The following is a 19,307-nucleotide window of genomic DNA, read 5'->3' on the forward strand; positions in this document are numbered from 1 at the left end:
TTTTTCGTATCCTTCATTAAAATAAATGAGTACATAATACATATATAATACATGAAATATATATTTTACTGAGTCATATATTCACACATGAACTGACACAAATCGAAGCCATTTTGCGAGACTTAGTTATTTCGACTCAGGGGACCTCAAAATGTTTATTTCCGTACAAAACTAGAATAAAAAATTTTGTATGATCGCAATACCTGCCCTTATTATATATTCTACATATAATTAAGTGAAATTAAAAGGACGAATTTAGATAATGTGTCTCTTATTTTATTTAAATGAATGACGAATTTGGCTACCTTGTACTATTGATGGTTGGCTGATCTTTAGGACTCACCTGAAACAAAAAAGAAATATGTATTTAATAATTAAATTGATTAAATTAATTTTTGAAACTTAGAAATATGGACAGTGAAACAACCTGAATGAAAAATCTCTCTAAACTACTTAAACAACATACTAATTATTTGAAACAATTAACAATGGTTTGCCATATGAATAATGATAAAGAATCTTTAGGTCTTATTGTTTGAAGTTGAGCTTAGTTTCGCCAGTAAATCAATTTCCATTCACGACTCATTTACAAAGTAATTGTAGTTGATTACTCAACACGTAATTAAATGTTGAACAGTTATTCAGATGATTGATAATGTTCGGTAATTTATAGTTAATAATGATAAACCATCTTTGGGTAATTTGTTGGACAATACATGTCATAGCTTAGCTGATATTATAACAAAAAGAAAATAATATCTAGCAACAATACTAATAATTAGCCTAATTAAGAAGCTGAATTATTTACATAAATTCAATACATAAAGCGGATAGTAAATGGGAGTGAGTTAGATCCAGCGGATGATAGAGCCGACGGACCAGTTGGGGTCAGTACGGCGTGAACCGCTCACGCCAATCTATTTACATAAACATTCGAGGGCTGGCATATCGATACATCGAACTAGCCCACTCGGTAATATATTGTTTGCATCGATTGCTTCCAAATATTTACTTTATTGTTTCTCTTGATTAAATGTTTACAGATTTTATAACCTATTGTAAATACAATACCATATCCTTAGTCAGTGTTTTTGGTACAGCTATATTTTAATATATAATAGATGTAATATAATTTATTCAATAACCAATACATCTTCATATAATTTTCATGGCTTATTTTATTTCTCAATTAATTTTTAATAATATTCATTTTAGAAAGCATATTGTACTCATTGTGTTGCACATTAGAAGTATTGTACAGTGAAATTACACATAAGAAAAAGGGATGATATAATTTTAATTTTTCAGTATGTTCTGAGGACTTAACTCAATAGAAAATAAAAACAAATTTACTGTTACAAACGACCTGTAAATCCGCCAGCACAAAACAGTTAGACTTTCGAACTTTTTCAATTAATACTAAATAATTACAAAAACATGAACCTTTTAGAACAGCTTGTTTTAATTTTTTTAATGGTCTCCAATGCCAGACCAAAGTGACCGTCTGTGTTTCACGCTCAATCGACTAATTCGGAAACCCAAAATACCCACGAATTGTTAATTTCTGTTCGGTAATTTTCCGAACTGAACTACCCACAACGCGTTTTGGGTAAACACACTTAATGAATCACCGATTTTATATTCCACTTCGGTGTTTGCACGAATACAGAATACTAACAATTCGAACTGTGCAATAAAAATAGTCCAGGATGCGTTTCGGGTTTAACGCATGTGCATTTCTGGCGTTGAAAAACCTAATTTTTAATAACATTTCTCGAATCGAATCACCCTATAATAATAAATTTGGTAAAAGTACATTAAACTATATCGTACCATTTCTGTTCACTCGCTTACCAGAAGAACGAATAAATAAATCAACCATAATAAAAAATTTAAAAAGAAATATTTAACTGGGTACTTTCTTACTTCTATGATTCCCAATAATTGATTTTGATTCACCAAATGACCATATCTGCCTGTATTTTTTCTTAACTCCACATAATTTTTTTATTATATAACAATTTGAATTAGCAATGTATGTGTGTGTTTAGTAATAGATACTATTAGATCCTTTTTTGTATCACATTCTGTATCATTTAGTTTTTATTTTCATTATTATATTAATTCACTAATTGTAAATTTCTAGTTTTATTATTCACTTCATATTCCTTTCAGTTATTTTTATTATTATTATTTTTTACTTAATTTTTTTTTGTTATCTTATTTTTATTTTTAACTTAATTTTCATTTTAGTAGTTGTTAATTAAATCATTAATTGCATTACTTGATATCAATCCATATTGTACTTATCTAGCTTAAAAATTGTATAGCCTCCACAACGCCCTAATAGTTTAAACTGTAATATTTGCATTTCACTGATGTGTATCATTTTTATGGGTTATTTTGGTACCGACCTATAGATGTTGTCATCTGGTCTGATCATATTGGATGTAATCTTTTAAATGAATAAACAAAAAAAAAATTACAGTAGTGATGTCTTTTAAAATGAAAATCCATGTTTATTATTCCAGGCATATTTAATAATTTGCGCGTTGTTGCTACACATTAAAACACCTATTTTAACACTTCTCAATTATAACACGTTTAAAAAGTTGTATAGTGCCTATGATAGATGAAAAATTATTGACTATGATTTTTAAGTATTATCAATAACCTATCGTGAATATTAGATAAAAACTAAAACTACGAAAAAACTTGGAAATAAAAGATTACAAAGACATAAAAGAAAGAAAAGGATATACGGCGTAGAACTGACTTTTGACCCGTAATAGAAGCATTTGGAATCGTTCAAGGATGAAATAAAGCAGGCCTAAGAAAGTCTTTAACTTTTTCCTGACTTAAACTTTTTCGGCAGAGCAGTTTCTAGTTTCTTTTATAACACGTGAAGAAAAGAAAAAGAAGAGTGAGGGATGAGTGTCAGCTAGGCGTCAAACTTCTTCATCGCTCCCGAGCTCACTTATCCACTGGAATAATTTTTTGTTCGGTCGTGGGACGTGACAAATGCAGATAACCGGCCCATAAAACACCCTTGTCTCATAAAAGTCAGAGACAAATTATCGAAATGCTACATAGATCATTTTTAGTTGTCCTGACGGTCGAGATAAGTTAGTCAAATTTGGGTAATAAAGTCTTAAATTATCATAATATTAACTTGTTACGCGCTCATTAAAATACTCAAGCCTTAATATGGTAATTAATTATTATGTTGAGTGATTTATCAACTGCCTTCTAATATTTTATGCATATTAAGTAACGCAATTATATATAAAATAAAAAATACATTACTTGACAATTGAGTAGATATTTAGAACATTTTTTTTATATTTAAATAAAATCAGCTTTTCTACTGTGAAGCAATCAGCCAAATATAATTTATTATTAATAGTGGTTTTTGTTTTGTAGTAAAGCATTTTCTTTTTTTCAAGCATATTTAATACTTAATTTACCTACATAAAAATTTCTGGAATCTCAAAAACACAGCCATCTTTTTTTAAAAGCTCATTTCCACATGACATATATCTGTCAAGCAAGTAAAATCATAAGAGTGAGAAAGTATGACAGAGTTTGTTTGCGCGCTGAAAGTAAACCTAACCACGCTAAAAATTCAACTTGGTGATAAAAGAAAACAGATCGGGAACATTTTTTGTTTCCCGTAACCTCCTTTATTATTAAATTTATACAATACATACATAAAAATGCATAATAGTGACAAATGTATCTAGCATACTACTGCCGTGGATTGCCTTTTGGCATTTTAAGGTTCGTTGCAAGGTCCAATCAAGGTAGTCAAAATCATGCAGCTAATGCCAGTGGATTATTGGAACGTTCCGCTGGTTTGATCGGAAACATACGAGTATAAGTTATATATAAGATTGGTGTTACGAAGTAATTAGTTGGGAAGGTTGTCTACTTGTGGCGGTTAGCTGTCACGCGTATGCAGATATTTGATAGTACTACCAGCTGTAGAGAAATCCTGTTAATACGACACTTTAGAAAATGCCATAGTTAACATGTTGGTAGAAGCTACGACAGATGTTACTAAGTCACCTAGGTTTTAAATAATATGAACCGTGATCCAAAAGGAAGAAGAATAACCATAAGAGGAAGGAATGAAGTAAAATTTTACTACCGAAGTACCGATCAATCAGTTTGAAGTTATTAGGGAAAAATATACTAATGCTTATTAAAATATTAAGTAACGAAATTCTGTAATCAAGAGTAATGAAACTTACAGAACTATTTTGACTCAATTGGTGTTTTGAAAATTTAAATAGATTTGTTTATATTATAAAATACATGTTAAATTATATAATGTTTATTGATTTACTAATGAAACAAATCCAATCAAAATCCAGCCATTATTAGCAAAAATATGGCGTACAGAACTGGTTACCCATATTTTCAGGAGTATTTAAGCTCTTTATAATCTTATTTGAAAGATCATAAAATTTCCTTTACTGTTATGATAAAGATTTAATTAAAACTATAAGCCTTTGTATTATAATCTGTAGAATTTTCTTTTCATATTAATACAACGTTGACATAGTAATATTGTTAATATATGAAATGTTAAAAAACAAATGCAGCTGACAATCCTAACAATATCCTCACCTCGTATGCCGATGACACATATGTGCTCGCAGTTAATAATAACCCTTTAATTGCATCCCAAACTCTCCAACCCCATTTCACAACCCTCGAAGAATAGTGTTGTAATTGGAGGATTAAAATAAATTTCAATAAATCCCATCAAATCACATTTACCCTACGTCGGAAACCTACTCACTGCCCAACAGTATACTTAAATAATGTTGCCCTTACCCATGTCGAACAGATCCGCTACCTTGGACTGCATTTGGACAAACAACTAATCTGGAATCCTCACACAAAACTGAAAAGACAGGAAACAGTACGTCGATTTCGACTATTACAGCACTTACTAGACAAACGGTCTAAACTTCCCACTTATTACGAAAGACTGATCTACAGGACTGTAATAAGACCAGTCTGGACATACGGAGTTGAGCTTTGGGGTCGACAAAACCTTCGAATTCCCCTCGTTTCCAATCCTTACAATCCAAAATCCTCAATGCTCCTTACTTTTTCACACACAAAATCATACATAAAGACCTTAACGTTCCATATGTAACCGATCGAGCCCGAAGCAGACATCAATCATTACAAAAGACTGATCTACAGGACTGTAATAAGGCCAGTCTGGACATACGGAGTTGACCTTTGAAGGTCGACAATACCTTCGAATTCAACTCGTTTTCAATTCTTACAATCCAAAATTCTCGATGCTGCTTACTTTGTTACAAACAAAATCATACATAAAGACCTTAACGTTCCATATGTAACCGATGTAGCCCGAACCAGATATCAATCCTTCCATATTGAGTTCCCTAACCATCCAAACACACTAATTTCTAATCTTGCTTCTTCTTCCATTCCTGACAATCCTCCGAGGCGCCAGAAAAGAAGATGGCCACGAGCCCTTCTAATGTAAAAACGTCATTAGAGTGCTACTAATGGGTAGTTTCTCTACACGCCTGTATCACTCCATAATAACTTACATCAGATTTACTAAAAGTATAATTGCACAGTTGTAAATTTCAGAAAATACATAAATATAATTTACTGAGAGATACATTAGAGATGGTGTAGTGAGATATAGTATAATCACAATTGATGTAGTTTATATTATTTAAAAACATGTATACAACAAGAAAAATTAATTCATGAATTAAATTCATATGAATAAAAACGGTTAATGCGAGGAAAAAAGGGAACTGATAAAACGGGATATTATGCTCCAATAGATCACATGTTTATGTAACAGGACAGAGAAACATTATTGAAAGTAGGGAGCGGATAAAGTATAGCGACGTATTGTTGCCTCTATCCGTTCCGGAGGGGGCATTAAACTTTCATAGGGCCATCACAGGGTTGACGTTTGACATACGCACATCTCAAGAATAACAAACACACATCGAATTCATCATCCAATAGGCGAAGTGGAGAGCTGATCTGCTTTCTATACAGTTCGGCAGGTGCGACTGTGGGCTCATCAACAACTAGCTTCTACCTGCCTCAGGTAGAAGAGATACTCCAAGGGATTCCTTTAGGAGGACGAATTTCCAGAATCGTATAGGAACAATTATCCAAAAGAGGCCAGGGTATTATTCCATTCTTGTATCCATTCTAGTGAGGTACGAAGTGAATAAAGAGAATACTGTATCTCTACTCTAATATACTCAATTATTTAATAATTATTTTTGTATATAACGTGTATAATATTCATGAACATTTAGCACAGGTATATAACAAAAATAAAATTTATAATGCAAGTAATAAGCGAAAAAAATGATAAGAAGAGGATAAACAAATCAACGGATTCGTGTTTGTGTGGTATGTTTATTATTGCATTATATAATGTTAATGCATTTATTATTTTGGACTGTGCAGTGTAGGAAACTACTTTTTATGAACTAGTTCCCTTAACTTCTTTTACAGAATAATGTTTTTGTATCACTTACTTCAAAAGAGAAGGTAATAGCATTTTTCAAAATGGGTGATGTTAGTAACATGTAACGGCTCTTCCAAGATAGATTAATTGACATTATTTCCACTATGCTTCTTATATTGATTCATTTTTGATATTCCAAATAATATTAACAATTGTACATTAAGTATCATGGCAATGCTAGATTTAAATCCAAATTGTATATCTCAAATAAAAAGTTTTCTTTTATGTTGGATTAATACAAACATAGTCATACAAGAAAATAATTCAGTACTTTCAACTTTTGGTAATGATACTTTTGATTTTTAATATGCTTGTTTCCTTTCCCTTGCATTACCCTCACCAAGAGTATGCATTAATTTCGAAAAATCTACTCCCAACTTTCAATTAGTTTATTTAATAAAGAATTGTAAGGCTTTAGCACTGAAAAATGACCTTCAATATACCCGCACAGTGAGTTTGGGAATCTACTCATAAATTTGTATTTCTCCCCAATATGAGAGATATACTCACTTAAAAACAACATTAGGTTTCACACCTTGCCCTCGATCAAGAGAAACTAATTGTACATTTCGTTAAATCAAAGTTTTTTCACTATTCATATTGAATGTATCAACGTTCCGAAAACTGAACGAACTTATAAAAGAGATTCTGTTCTAAAATCAACATATTTTCCCATCCAAGGAAATTCAGTCCGGCCCTTTAGGTAAAACATTCTGAGTTTTTTTTTTTCCAGAGGATTTTTACTGGACTAACGTATTAAGGAGAACTTTTTTTCCCCACCTGCTTAGGATTAACCAACATAAAAAGTAATTAATATAGAATCTTGTCACTTGTTCCAAACTGGTTTTATTGTTTAAATAACATAATTTGTATCCAATTTAAGTCGCAAATATTCTTTATTATTACTATCATATCCTCAAGGACGATTTTGTATATAAATTCACTCCATACATTCGACAATTAAAAATTTCTGCTGGCTATTCTGCGCAGGTCAATAAATTTAGTCAAATCAATCTATTTTGTTACTTTTCCATAAAATTTTAAAACTCTTAATTACAGATTAACTCTTTGATCGCTCACTTATCACACAATATTTAAACAATAAAAAATAATATTATGAAAGGCACCCATTTAAGAACAGAATAATGCTACAGTTTATTTGTTTTTGTTCCATTTGTGAAACGTGGCCAATGATGGTTATTCCTCAACCTCAGACTGAGATATTTTCGTTAGCAACCTTAAGTTTGGACATGTATATTCAAGGTAGACAGGTGTCAAGATGAACAGATCGCCCACGAAGAATAGGCGTCTGGTACACGCAGGTAGCTAGAACATTCTTCCTTTGAACCAGATTACTGACTTAATCTTTACTTCTAAAATTAAAATTCATCATGATATTGACTGGAATCTTGACTAACTGCCAGTTCCCATATCACAACGAAAAATAAAATTAATATTTTTTTATATTTTGTCATTACAAAATGGAGTGAAAAACTTAAAATATTATTAATGAGGTGTAGATAGTTGACCGTAGATTAATGCTTGAAAGCATTAAAATATTATTTTATTACATATAGATGATTGGCTGGATCTGAATTCATATGATCAAAGTACACCACCATTCATCACACCAGCGCTGATGAAAACCGGTGGGCCGAAATGTTGGCCATTAACAAATAGTTGAAAACTATTTTTGTTTTTCATGACTATGTTTTTTTATGTATGTTTTTTTTCTTGTTAGCATCTGACCTTCACTATACGCTTACAATTAAAACATATATTCCGTTTTTAATAAAAAATTAAGGCCTTGATTAAATAAAGCAATAAAAAAAAACATAATTAAGACAATGAAAAAAAAATTAGAATCACCAAAAATGTTGAAAACTATAGACTATTAAAAATTCAGACCAAACCAATCAATACAACACTGACTTCCTCTTTTTATGATAGGATTATCCAATTTTTGAAAAAGCAGACTTGCTCAACTTCTGTGAAGGCAATATTAACGTATTCGCAGAAGAAATAAGGATGCCAGGGAATTTTATAACAAGTTTACAGAACATAAATTCATTTATTTTTCATGTTGAAAATGGACCTTTCAAATTATATAAAATCATTCTCTATCCGTTCCTTCAACATAAATTCTTATCTTCAATTATGCTACTATTGTATATTGTACTATTCTTAGCAGCTTAAATAAATAACAACTAAGGAGTTAGATTAATATTAAATTTCTCGGCTAATTTCTACTTTATTTTAAAATGGATATTCATATCTGGAAATGACAAATATATACCATGGTAATAAGATGGTAATTATCCGGCGAACAATTATTCCTGGATCAACATGAACTTGGAGGAAGTACCAAATTAGGGTACATTAAGAAGTGAGGATAATTTTGGTTGAGTAATAGGAGGACATTTATGGAGGCTATATAACTTTAAGTTTCTAACAGGTTTCTTAATCAGTTAAGCAACTTTGCAAGGCTCGCATTACAATATAATGTGAACCTAATGACGATAATAGCCATCTTAACAGTTCCCTTTATCACGCATTGTTCCAACTTTCCAATGCCTTCTACAATCTTAACTTTCTCAACAATGTGCGTAAATTAAGAGATGAAGTAAACGGATAAGTGGAGAAGACGAAATAAATAAGATTAAAATGAGAGAAGAGGGAGATTGTATTTTTGTTATCTAACCACTCCTTCCTACCTCCAATTGAGACTATTCGAAATTAATCTTTTCATATTTAATTTTAGGGCTTTTAATATTTTAAAAATTGATGTTTTATAATTTACAACGGCATATTATGTAAATAGTTCTCATATCAACAGGCCTTGACATCACCCAAAGTGAACTGTTAATTTTTTTTATTTATAATTGTCAGGCCTCACAAATCCCCAGGGGAGGCTGTGAGTGGTTTTGTTTAATTTAATGCTTGAAAAATCCCGGGTAGGTCGGGGCTCGAACTCACAACCTTCGGATTGGTAGACAGGCGCGTTACTACGCTGCTACCGTCGCCCCCGCATTGTTAATAAGAAACACGAAAACCAAACAATGTATGTATAAATATAAAATATTTTGTTAAATATTAACAGGAAATAATGAGAGCTGTGTTCATGTGAATTTGTCCATTCAAACCTCAGAAAAAGAAACAAAATATTTAGAGACTAATTCAAGTCGAAGGTGAACAATATTCTCTCCCAACAATATGGCAAGGATGAGAATGAGATACTTTTACTATAGTCTGTTCTGAGAGTTTAGAGAATTGAAGTAAACATAAAGTTTATATGATTGGAGAAGTTTGTCGGGGGGTGCGGTCAGCAAAGAACAACATAAATAAACAAAACCATATTTATTTATTTTATGCCGACGTTTCGACCTGAGTTTCAGGTCTTCATCAGGAGTTGTGGCGTAGAAGGTAGGCTTGTACAGTTACCCCCCCCCCCCGACTATCCTCACACAAAAATAAATCTAGATCAATATTCCTTAATATGCATTTTTGCAGCAAAATGGCGATGACAAATCATAATGTTTAAATGTTAAGGGCTTGAGCGAGGAAACGGGCTATGATAAATAATCAGATAAGCCCCTCTTTTATCTATCACTCCTGAAAATCAAAGAAAATTAAATACTTTATAAGTCAAATATATAATTTTCCAACATTGCTGATAAGGACCACAATTTGTTAAAGCCCGGATTTCAACCATAACGGACTTATTTGTGTATATTTATCTCTACCACAGTAATTATAAATAATAGTGGTAAGGGATATGATGACCTTAGAAGATAAAATATATCAGCCTCGCCCACTGTCAGACATGAAGTAGAAAGTGCTGTTAATTATGTGTTTTTTCCCCATCCAATTATATTGTTTAGAAAACAAATCAAGGGAGGACAGTAAAAATATTGTGGCAGTATCTAGAAAAATACTACAGCATGTAAAAACCAGAACCTACTTCGGTTATGTAAAAGCATACCGAATACGAAAAAAAAAATAAAATAAAAAATAAGAAGAATGGAGCAATAAAAAACCATAGCCAAGTTAAATGAAGAAAAATAGTCTACGTGCGCAGTTAGATCGGCTAGATATTCATAAGGCAGTGCGAACCGTTCAAAGTCCACCTTATCTGAGGTGTAGGCGACCCTAGGATTAGAATTAAACAAATATTTAGAGAAGATAATGTGTAGTAGGAAGTGTGACAAGTCGTGGCAACATCTGCCGGTCCGCCTAAGCAGGGCTATCTATGATCGATTTGTAATATAAAGGCTTCTATTCTATAAATAGATAAGCATGCAAACGTGCGGCTAAGTATAGAAAAGCCATTCATGCGGTTCCCCGAATATGTTGACGCACGGTACACGACTCTCATCGACAGATAACACGAGGTATACATGACCGGACCACTTTATCCTGAATTTATAAACCATATCTGAAAACTATAAATCAATCCGATTCGATAACGCTATCAACATATTAGTAAAATATATATTTAAAAAATACCAGTTTTATAAACTTGTTTTTGAAAATAAATACCCTTCTCAGACGACAATAATTTATTAGCCATTTCGAACAACTAACTCAGAATACAAAGGAAGAAAAACACTTGTTTACCATTAACAGAGAACTGCATTCTGACGCAGCAAGGACGTCTGCACATAAAAAGGCAATGCCACGGTCAATACCAAGCTCCAACCGGTGAGGTCGCGTTACAAAAAGTTACGCATTAAATGCTATGCTCATTTATCTGTTAAATAAAAAGATGCACACAGTGTTAATACGCTTAACAGTCAAAAACATCTTAATCCCAAATATAATGCAATCTTTATAGATCGGGGATATAATTTTTTTTCGGTAGATTTTTAGATTCAGATAGATTTTTTTACAAAACTGAATATTAATAATTGGAAGGATAGTTTTTAGGAAAATTATTAACGATTTAAATTATGATAAAGAACAAATTAAGTAAATCCACCATTTTCTAAACCTTCACTTGTATCATACTAATAAGAATAAAAATGAAAAATTAAGAACTATCACCAAAAAATCATATTTTGTGGAGAAGCATTTTCAGATTCATTGATTTTTTTTTTAGTAGTAAAAGCAAGTTTTAAATGTTTCAATATACATATTTTCACTTACAATAGCACATAAAAATGAAATATAGTGTTTCCAAACCGATTTGGAGAAAGCACAATATAATAATTAACTGCTGTTTTATAGCTTATATTGGTCCCAAACAAGGATCTATTGTTTTATGCAATTAACTATTAGCACAAAGTAATTTAAGGGGTATGTAGTCCTCAAGTTATTACACCAAGTAAACCAAATTCTGGAAATGCCACATATTCAACGACAAACTTAATAAATGTGGTTGACATGTTTAATAAGCCATATCTTTTCTAATAATAGTCAGATTTCAACGACTTTTTTTTTAAAATTTAAAATGAATATAATCAAGGTTTCCACATTAGACAGCGGCAATCAAACAGATAGAAACAAAAAATAAAATCAGCTCTCCAACGGTTGTAGTAACACAGGATTTGGATAAAACGCAGAATTATGAACAATGACAGCGATAAAAAAAAAAATCCAAACAAATAACGTTAAACAAATTAAGGGTTTCAGGCAAAGCTAAAAACGAATACGATTTTCTTTTCCCTAAAAAAAACTCTTTAGGCCTCTTTAGATTTTTATAATTTTTTGCGAATATAAATTCATATATTGGAATCAAACATATTGTTTTACTATTTTGAGAAAGAAAAAAATCGATAGATAATAAACTTAGTACAAACATTTTTACTTTCTGAGTTAGTTTTGTCCATAAATTTTTCTACCAGATAAATCGAAGATTTCCATTACATTTCCAAAACGAAGCCCAACTTTTAGAAAAAAACAAACAAATAAATTGGTTAAGAACTTTCGGAGATCTTAGCTAATTAACAAACGAACATAATATTTTTATTTATATATAATTTTCAAAAAGAGAAAAATCGATTGGTATATAAGTGGAAAAAATATATACTTTCTGATATACGCGCCAATAAAATTTAATTTATAATAAAATTTTCTATAACTGAGAACCTTCTCGAGAAGAAAACCGAACATTTAGAGAAAAAAAAACTTAAATTAAACGTAAATCGGTGAAGAACTTTCAGAGATCCGAGATAAGTAATAATAATATGCATATACCTAATATGCATAATAAAAGAACCTGTTGTGTTAGAATTTCAAAGGGAAAAACACTTAATATATTTTTTACACCAAAAAGAATGAACAACTTAATAAAGTTTATAAATTTAAGAGTACATGTCTACAAAGATTACGAAAACTCTCTTCTCCAATTTTTTTTTTTTGCTATGAATATATAGTGAATAATAAAAAATGAAATAAATGATTCATGGCCCTGAGGTGACTACCCATCTTTGTCAGGGTAAGGAGGCCCTCCATTGAGAGCAGTTTAAGGATAAGGCTTATAAGAATAAATGAATAATGAAGCTATAGCTGAGAGTGGAAAAGTGTAATCTCGGTAGAGAGAAGATTTCATCTATATTATAATGGGATGTTCCTCTGAAGGAACAAAAGCCTACCTGCCGCTATGAGGGAAGATTTCAATACCTCCGCCAAATGTGAAGGGTAGTGCCTGAATAAAAAATGGCTCAAGGGGCCTGTGGTTCAGTGGTCAAACTGACCCAACCAAACGCGGCCTCTCTTTGCCTTTACCTTTTGTTATTTTGTTTAACCCGCATCTATACCATCTAGTTATGGGCTTGGGAATAATGTAAATTTTTTTAAACATTTACCAGGAGTCGACATAGATATCTCATTAATGAAGCTGATAACAATGTACTGAAGCAACCTACAATGTTTGGTCTTTCTTCTATAATGTTAATAAGGAAGTAGAAAAGATAAATTATCCATAGTCCGTGCAAAAAGTACACTATATAGATGCAGCAGTATTTATGTAAAAATAAATGAACCATTAAAAATGATATATATATATATTGTGTAATATTACATTCTGTCATATATTATCACATTGGTAATAGAGATAAGAAAGCACATCCACACTATATAAAGAGATATAAATAAAATGATAACAAAAAATAAATAAGAAAAAAGAATTAAATACTGGCTTTAAAGGCTAAGAAAGGGAGCTAGTAGAAAATATAATTATTTTTTAACTTGTGTTATAGCCTTTAATCCGAAGGGGTCATATACGTCATAAATCACCTCTGTATTCTGTTAAAATAGACTTTTCCCTTTTAATCACACCTTTGATAGTGGTTAACAATACAAAACAGTTTGTCAGAATCTACACATAACTTGTACCGAATTTTTGTCAGCTATTACTAGCAATTCAAAAATTTTCATTAGAAAAAATACACAAAATTAAAAGTGGTAAAATGAAAGTACACGTGAATGTTAGAACTACTTTTTACTAGATAACCACTAACTTCAGATTTTATAGACTACTATGTGGCACACGGTAAAAAAAAATACGGACAACGCTTATTGACAACATATTAAAGAATTTATTCAACCTCAACTGATATAATATGATATATAATCTTAAAATATTCAATCTCAAACTAGAGTTCATTATCGATTTCTTTAATTCTTTAAGACGCCGAAGGACCTGTTGGTAGTTCCTAAACAATGATAACTGTCCATAATGATACGGGTGCATTACTAGCACTTGTCATAAAAAAACTGATAGGATGATTAAATAGTGGCCGTAAATTTAGGTAAGTATTTACAAGCCTATACCAATACTCCATTCATACGCAAGCGTATTTGAGAACTCGCCAGAGTTTGGCCAATGTGTAGGAGCATATATGAATAATGGTCAACACTAGAGTTACAAATCGGCGTAAAATTAAAAAAAAATTAGATAAGCTTGTACAAGCCTATACGAATAACCTATTCACACGCTTGCGGGAACTTACCATAGTCTGACCAATGTGTAATCCCACTTAATAATTACGGTCATAGCCTAACAACTTAAACAATATTTTTGGCTGTTCTACAAGATGGAGCTACATGATAAATTTAGATATATTATATATTACACAGATATATTTTTATTAATGTATGTCTAATGGCCTCCTAGGTTCAATCTTTATTGCACTAGGAACAAATACTTGACAAAAACATTAGGACGTAAATTTACAAGCACGAGAAAAAGAAATAATAACAAGAATGTGTTGTTATAAACTTTGAAGTTTATACATCTCCAATGAGTATAGTCGGGCAAATATCTCTCTTTCAGTAAAATGTCTTTAATAAGTTTATTTCATCCAAGTTCATGTAGCACAGTGAAATATTGTGGTTTAGTTGAAGTTTTTTCATTTTACAATAGTTTGCTCATAAACATCTAAACATATACTAAGTGCCCTAGATTTTGTAACATATATCCAATCTTGACTAGAGCTTGTATGATGTTCTATCCTGTTTAAATCACCCTTTGTATATAACATTTTTACACATAATTCTAAAATCAATGTCTTGTAATACTTTTATGCTTCATTTAAAATACGTTAGTTAAACTATTTGTTAATATGTAATTTTTTATTTTTTTCCAAAATAGCACTTGAGACACAACTTAACTTAGTGTAAGTTATAGTTGATATATCCAGGAAATTATATGAAATTATTTTAGCAACTTTCTAAAGAATTAATAAAATTACGATAAGAAAATGAATTTTGCAGATAAGCCACATATAGTAATATTACGAACATAAAAAATTAAAGAGTCTCTTATCATTGTGATACAGACTACCCTATAACCTTTATATTTTCCCTTGAACCCAAAGAACAATCAATAATCAATTTTGTAATACAATTAACATTTTACTATCTTAAACAACATTCGATTAGATAAGCTTAATTTTTTTTAACGAAATAAGGTTAATAAGACTTTTATACAGCTATTGGACCGATATGACTCTTATAATGTAATTTTTGAATTATTCATGGAATGAAATATAAGTTAATTTGTTTAAGAAAACAAGAAAAATACTGGAGCTACTAATTTCTAATAAGAAATTACCAAAAATAATATTCATTTAATAACAATAATATTTCTTTTCTTTTTATTTGATAAATTTAAGATGAGGCAAGACCAGTTGAATATTTTCTATTGTACATGCCAAAGCACGTTTGTCGAGATACTGTAAGAATTTCTGAACATCCTTAATATTGTTAACAGATAAACTTAAACTAAAGATAGCCGAAACGCTGCTCTGTATAATGAAATATATGATAATAAATAATGGCAATAATTTATCATTCATATCTGTCTCACGAATTATTTTGAAATCAAGGCCCAGTTAGAAAACAAGGCAAATAAAGTTATCATGTCGTAAATTGATTTAGATCAGAGCAAATACAATAAACTTTTTTGTCTACCTTATATTGATTAAATAGATTTATTCAGCCTTATTAATTTAAGGACTAATTTCTTGAATCTCTCGAAACAATAAAAAAATTATAGTAAACTTTATAACACTACTAGAGTTAGGTAATAAGAATGATTAAATACGGGTATGGAATTTTATTTTATTTAAAAGTTAGGATCAATCGCTTGATTTTTGAAACACAAAATCATTAAGACTTTTTACCAGTTTCATTGTCTGATTGATTTTAACAAATTATAAAAATAAATTAAAATTTAATCGATCAGACTTACAAATTTTATTTGTATTTTTTATCAATGAGTCGACCGTAGATATATGTATATATTTTTTTTTATCGAAGTTATCCATTGAATTAATTCCAATATTCAGAAATTAGATTCTGTTTTGATTCTCATAATGAAAATTTTGTTGTTTATTTTGTGTTTTTACATGTCCTTTTCATATATAGGTTTTTAGCTAAGAACAAGCGTAGAAAGCGTAAGAAGAGAACTTAGAAAACGGCATTTCCTTTTTAAATTATTTTTTCAAACGCTCACCAAAAACTTCTTTTGTTTTTCAGCTTTACAATTAATTCCAGGATATTATTTTATGTTTGAAACTAATTTTACTGTGTCCCCAATGCAAGTATCCAATAAAAACAAGCCTCGAGCTTAGAGAAAAAGGGTACGGAGATAAAAAAAAAGTATGCCCCATCGTGAAGATAATAGTACAACATTTTAAAGAGTTCTTTTTTTGAATTTTTGAAAAGTAGCTACATTCGTTTTCGTTAATTCGACACAGTTACAATGTTATCTCAGAAATTAGGGAGCATTTAAAAAACAATATGTTGACTGTAAATGAACAATGGTTTCACACCTAGTGTAGTAAGTAGAGATAAGGAAAACTGCGACAACAGAAGCAACAAGTTAGGGGCAAACAATTACCTTTCTCAGTTTATTTGTTTGTTTAAAAATCCCTCTCGACTGACAAAACAGCCTGACAGAGCGTTGTCACATTTATTTCAATGAATCTGGATATTTCTCTCCGCGCCATTATTTTGTTCGCGATCAAAGTCATGTGATTTCAGTACGACAGCACTTATTTATGAATGTTTATAAACATAAAAACGAAATTGATACTGCAACACCTCAAATCGTATAATTATCGTAAAATAAAAAGGTAATCCAAAAATAAAAATAATAATTCTTCAAAATATATTAGACACGAATAACATGTATGCGCTAATTTAAAATTCTGAAAATATTAAAAAAATTGTATGCTAAAATAATCAATTATTTTTTTTTTATACCAGGAACAACCACTTATACAACTTTCTCACCTTGGGTTCAACGAGTAATACAAACACAGTTTGCTGTACCCATTTCTTGTATTTGGTAATATTGATCTTATTAAGTATTTTTTAAAAATAATTTAATAGATAAAGAAAATATTAATAGAAAAGTAAACTGGTTTTCATGATAATTGTCTAAAAAAATTTAAAAAGGTAGTTATAATTTTAAAAGTTCAATCGAACTTCCAATCCATTACAAAATACTGATCTACATGACTATTATAAGGCCTATTTGGACATACGGAGTTGAGCTATGGGGCTCCACTAAACCATCTAATTCCTCTCGAATCCAAATCTTACAGTCCAAAATCTTTCGTAAAATCCTTAATGCTCCTTACTTTGTCACAAATCAAGTCATCCATCAGTACCTCAATGTCCCCTATGTTGCCGATTTGGCCAGAACCAGATACCAATCCTTCCATAATAAACTTCCCAACCACCCAAACCAACTCGTTTCTAACCTGGCTTCTCCTTCACTACCTAATAATCCTCCTAGACGTCTGAAAAGAAGATGGTCTCGAGATCTTCTCCTTTTGAAATGTTTTTGGAGTTCTATCAATGGGTAGATTCTCCACATGTCATAATATCACTTACAGCAAATTTACTTGATGTGTATATATGTATAAAGTTGTAAATATCAATAAATAAATTATTTAAAAAAATTCAATCGGCCCAATTTTTTTTTAGCAATTGTCCGATTTCGATTCAATTTATTTCCTTGTTTTGTGAGCATGGGTTTAATTTATAGTCTTCAAATGCGCGTTCTGCGTGAAATATAGAAAGAATAATGTGAATAATAATAAATTATAATTAATGAAGAAATATGTTTATATATTTATTATAAAATCAAATTATTATTATTGTGTAATTTATTGAATAATTAATCACATGTATGATAAAATTGTTCTGACTAATACACAGTTGTACAAATGGCGCAAGGAAATACAACATAGTAAAGTATTCTAGCAGTTCGCTTTTTGATTAACAACTCAATCTAGAAATACGAATTAAATTGCTAGCGTGTTAAACGGCATAATTTTTCACAGCGGAGATAATCTCGCCTAAAAAGGGAGCGGGCGAGTTGAAGAACCGGTTGCGAAGCAGGCCGCAGTCTCGGTGATCTTAAAGCCTCCGCAGGTTCTTGCCCCTTACGGATCTTCCGGAGTGGAGGGTGCGGCAGTTTCTACCATTAGCCATACTCCAGAGGGAAACTGATTCTGAAGGGCCTTAAGTCGCTCCATACGGGAAAACAGCTGAGAGTATTGGTTACAGATTTTCGAACATATTAGATTAATAGAATTTTTGATTAAATAATTTCATGTCTAAACAGTGTTGCATTACACAGTTGTAAAGAAAAATCATATGCATTGATATGTATGACACCAAAATGCTACGTCGAATTACACGACATTGAACGTCTATCAAGTTAGTTTTACTTTCAGTTTTTGAACTCAATATTCTGTGAATTTATTCTTCACGTACCGCTCAGCCAGGCCTTGCAAAGGCTCCTAGGCAATACGAATTTCTCGGATTTGCAATATATAGCTTGTAACAGAAACTTAAATTGGGCGTTCAAGTAAATTTAAAATACTTCAACGTATTTTTAATGAACGCAGGCAACTGCCTACGTATAATTATTGACTCCCTATGGTTTCTGGATAAAGCATCAAGGATGTTTTGAAAACAAATGCAAGCTGGACCAGAAACCAAACAAAACACTATCTCTTGAACCGCTGGATAGAGTAAACGGTAAGGACTGTAAGTGGCAGAAATTCAAACTGTTGGCTTTTAAGCTCATGTTTACTTTAGGTCCGCTAGAAATTAACGGTATTAGGTAGGAACAGACCTTAAAACCGAACGTGGGAAGCTGAACTAAATGCAATAGCAGCATCATTATATTTCTGTTTGTGTTCGACCCACAGCAATATTAAAATAATAACAGTTTCGCGAAGCTCGGTAAAAGCTTTAGATTACATGTATCTAACAAAAAAATACATATGTATAT

At 31.0% G+C, this 19,307-nt stretch overlaps 1 long non-coding RNA gene across 1 annotated transcript in view; it reads right to left on the reverse strand.

The window, feature by feature from the left end:
• Positions 1 to 261: 261 nt before the first annotated feature.
• Positions 262 to 19,307, reverse strand: part of LOC106686125 (uncharacterized) — a 29,688-nt gene continuing 10,642 nt past the window's right edge. The window contains exon 4 of the long non-coding RNA XR_010844023.1: positions 262 to 343. This is a non-coding gene — a long non-coding RNA (uncharacterized lncRNA). The remainder of the gene's footprint in view (positions 344 to 19,307) is intronic.

Source organism: Halyomorpha halys, unplaced genomic scaffold (assembly GCF_000696795.3).
Source record: "Halyomorpha halys isolate HHAL.00 unplaced genomic scaffold, Hhal_1.1 Scaffold780.1, whole genome shotgun sequence".
Lineage (NCBI taxonomy): Eukaryota > Metazoa > Arthropoda > Insecta > Hemiptera > Pentatomidae > Halyomorpha > Halyomorpha halys.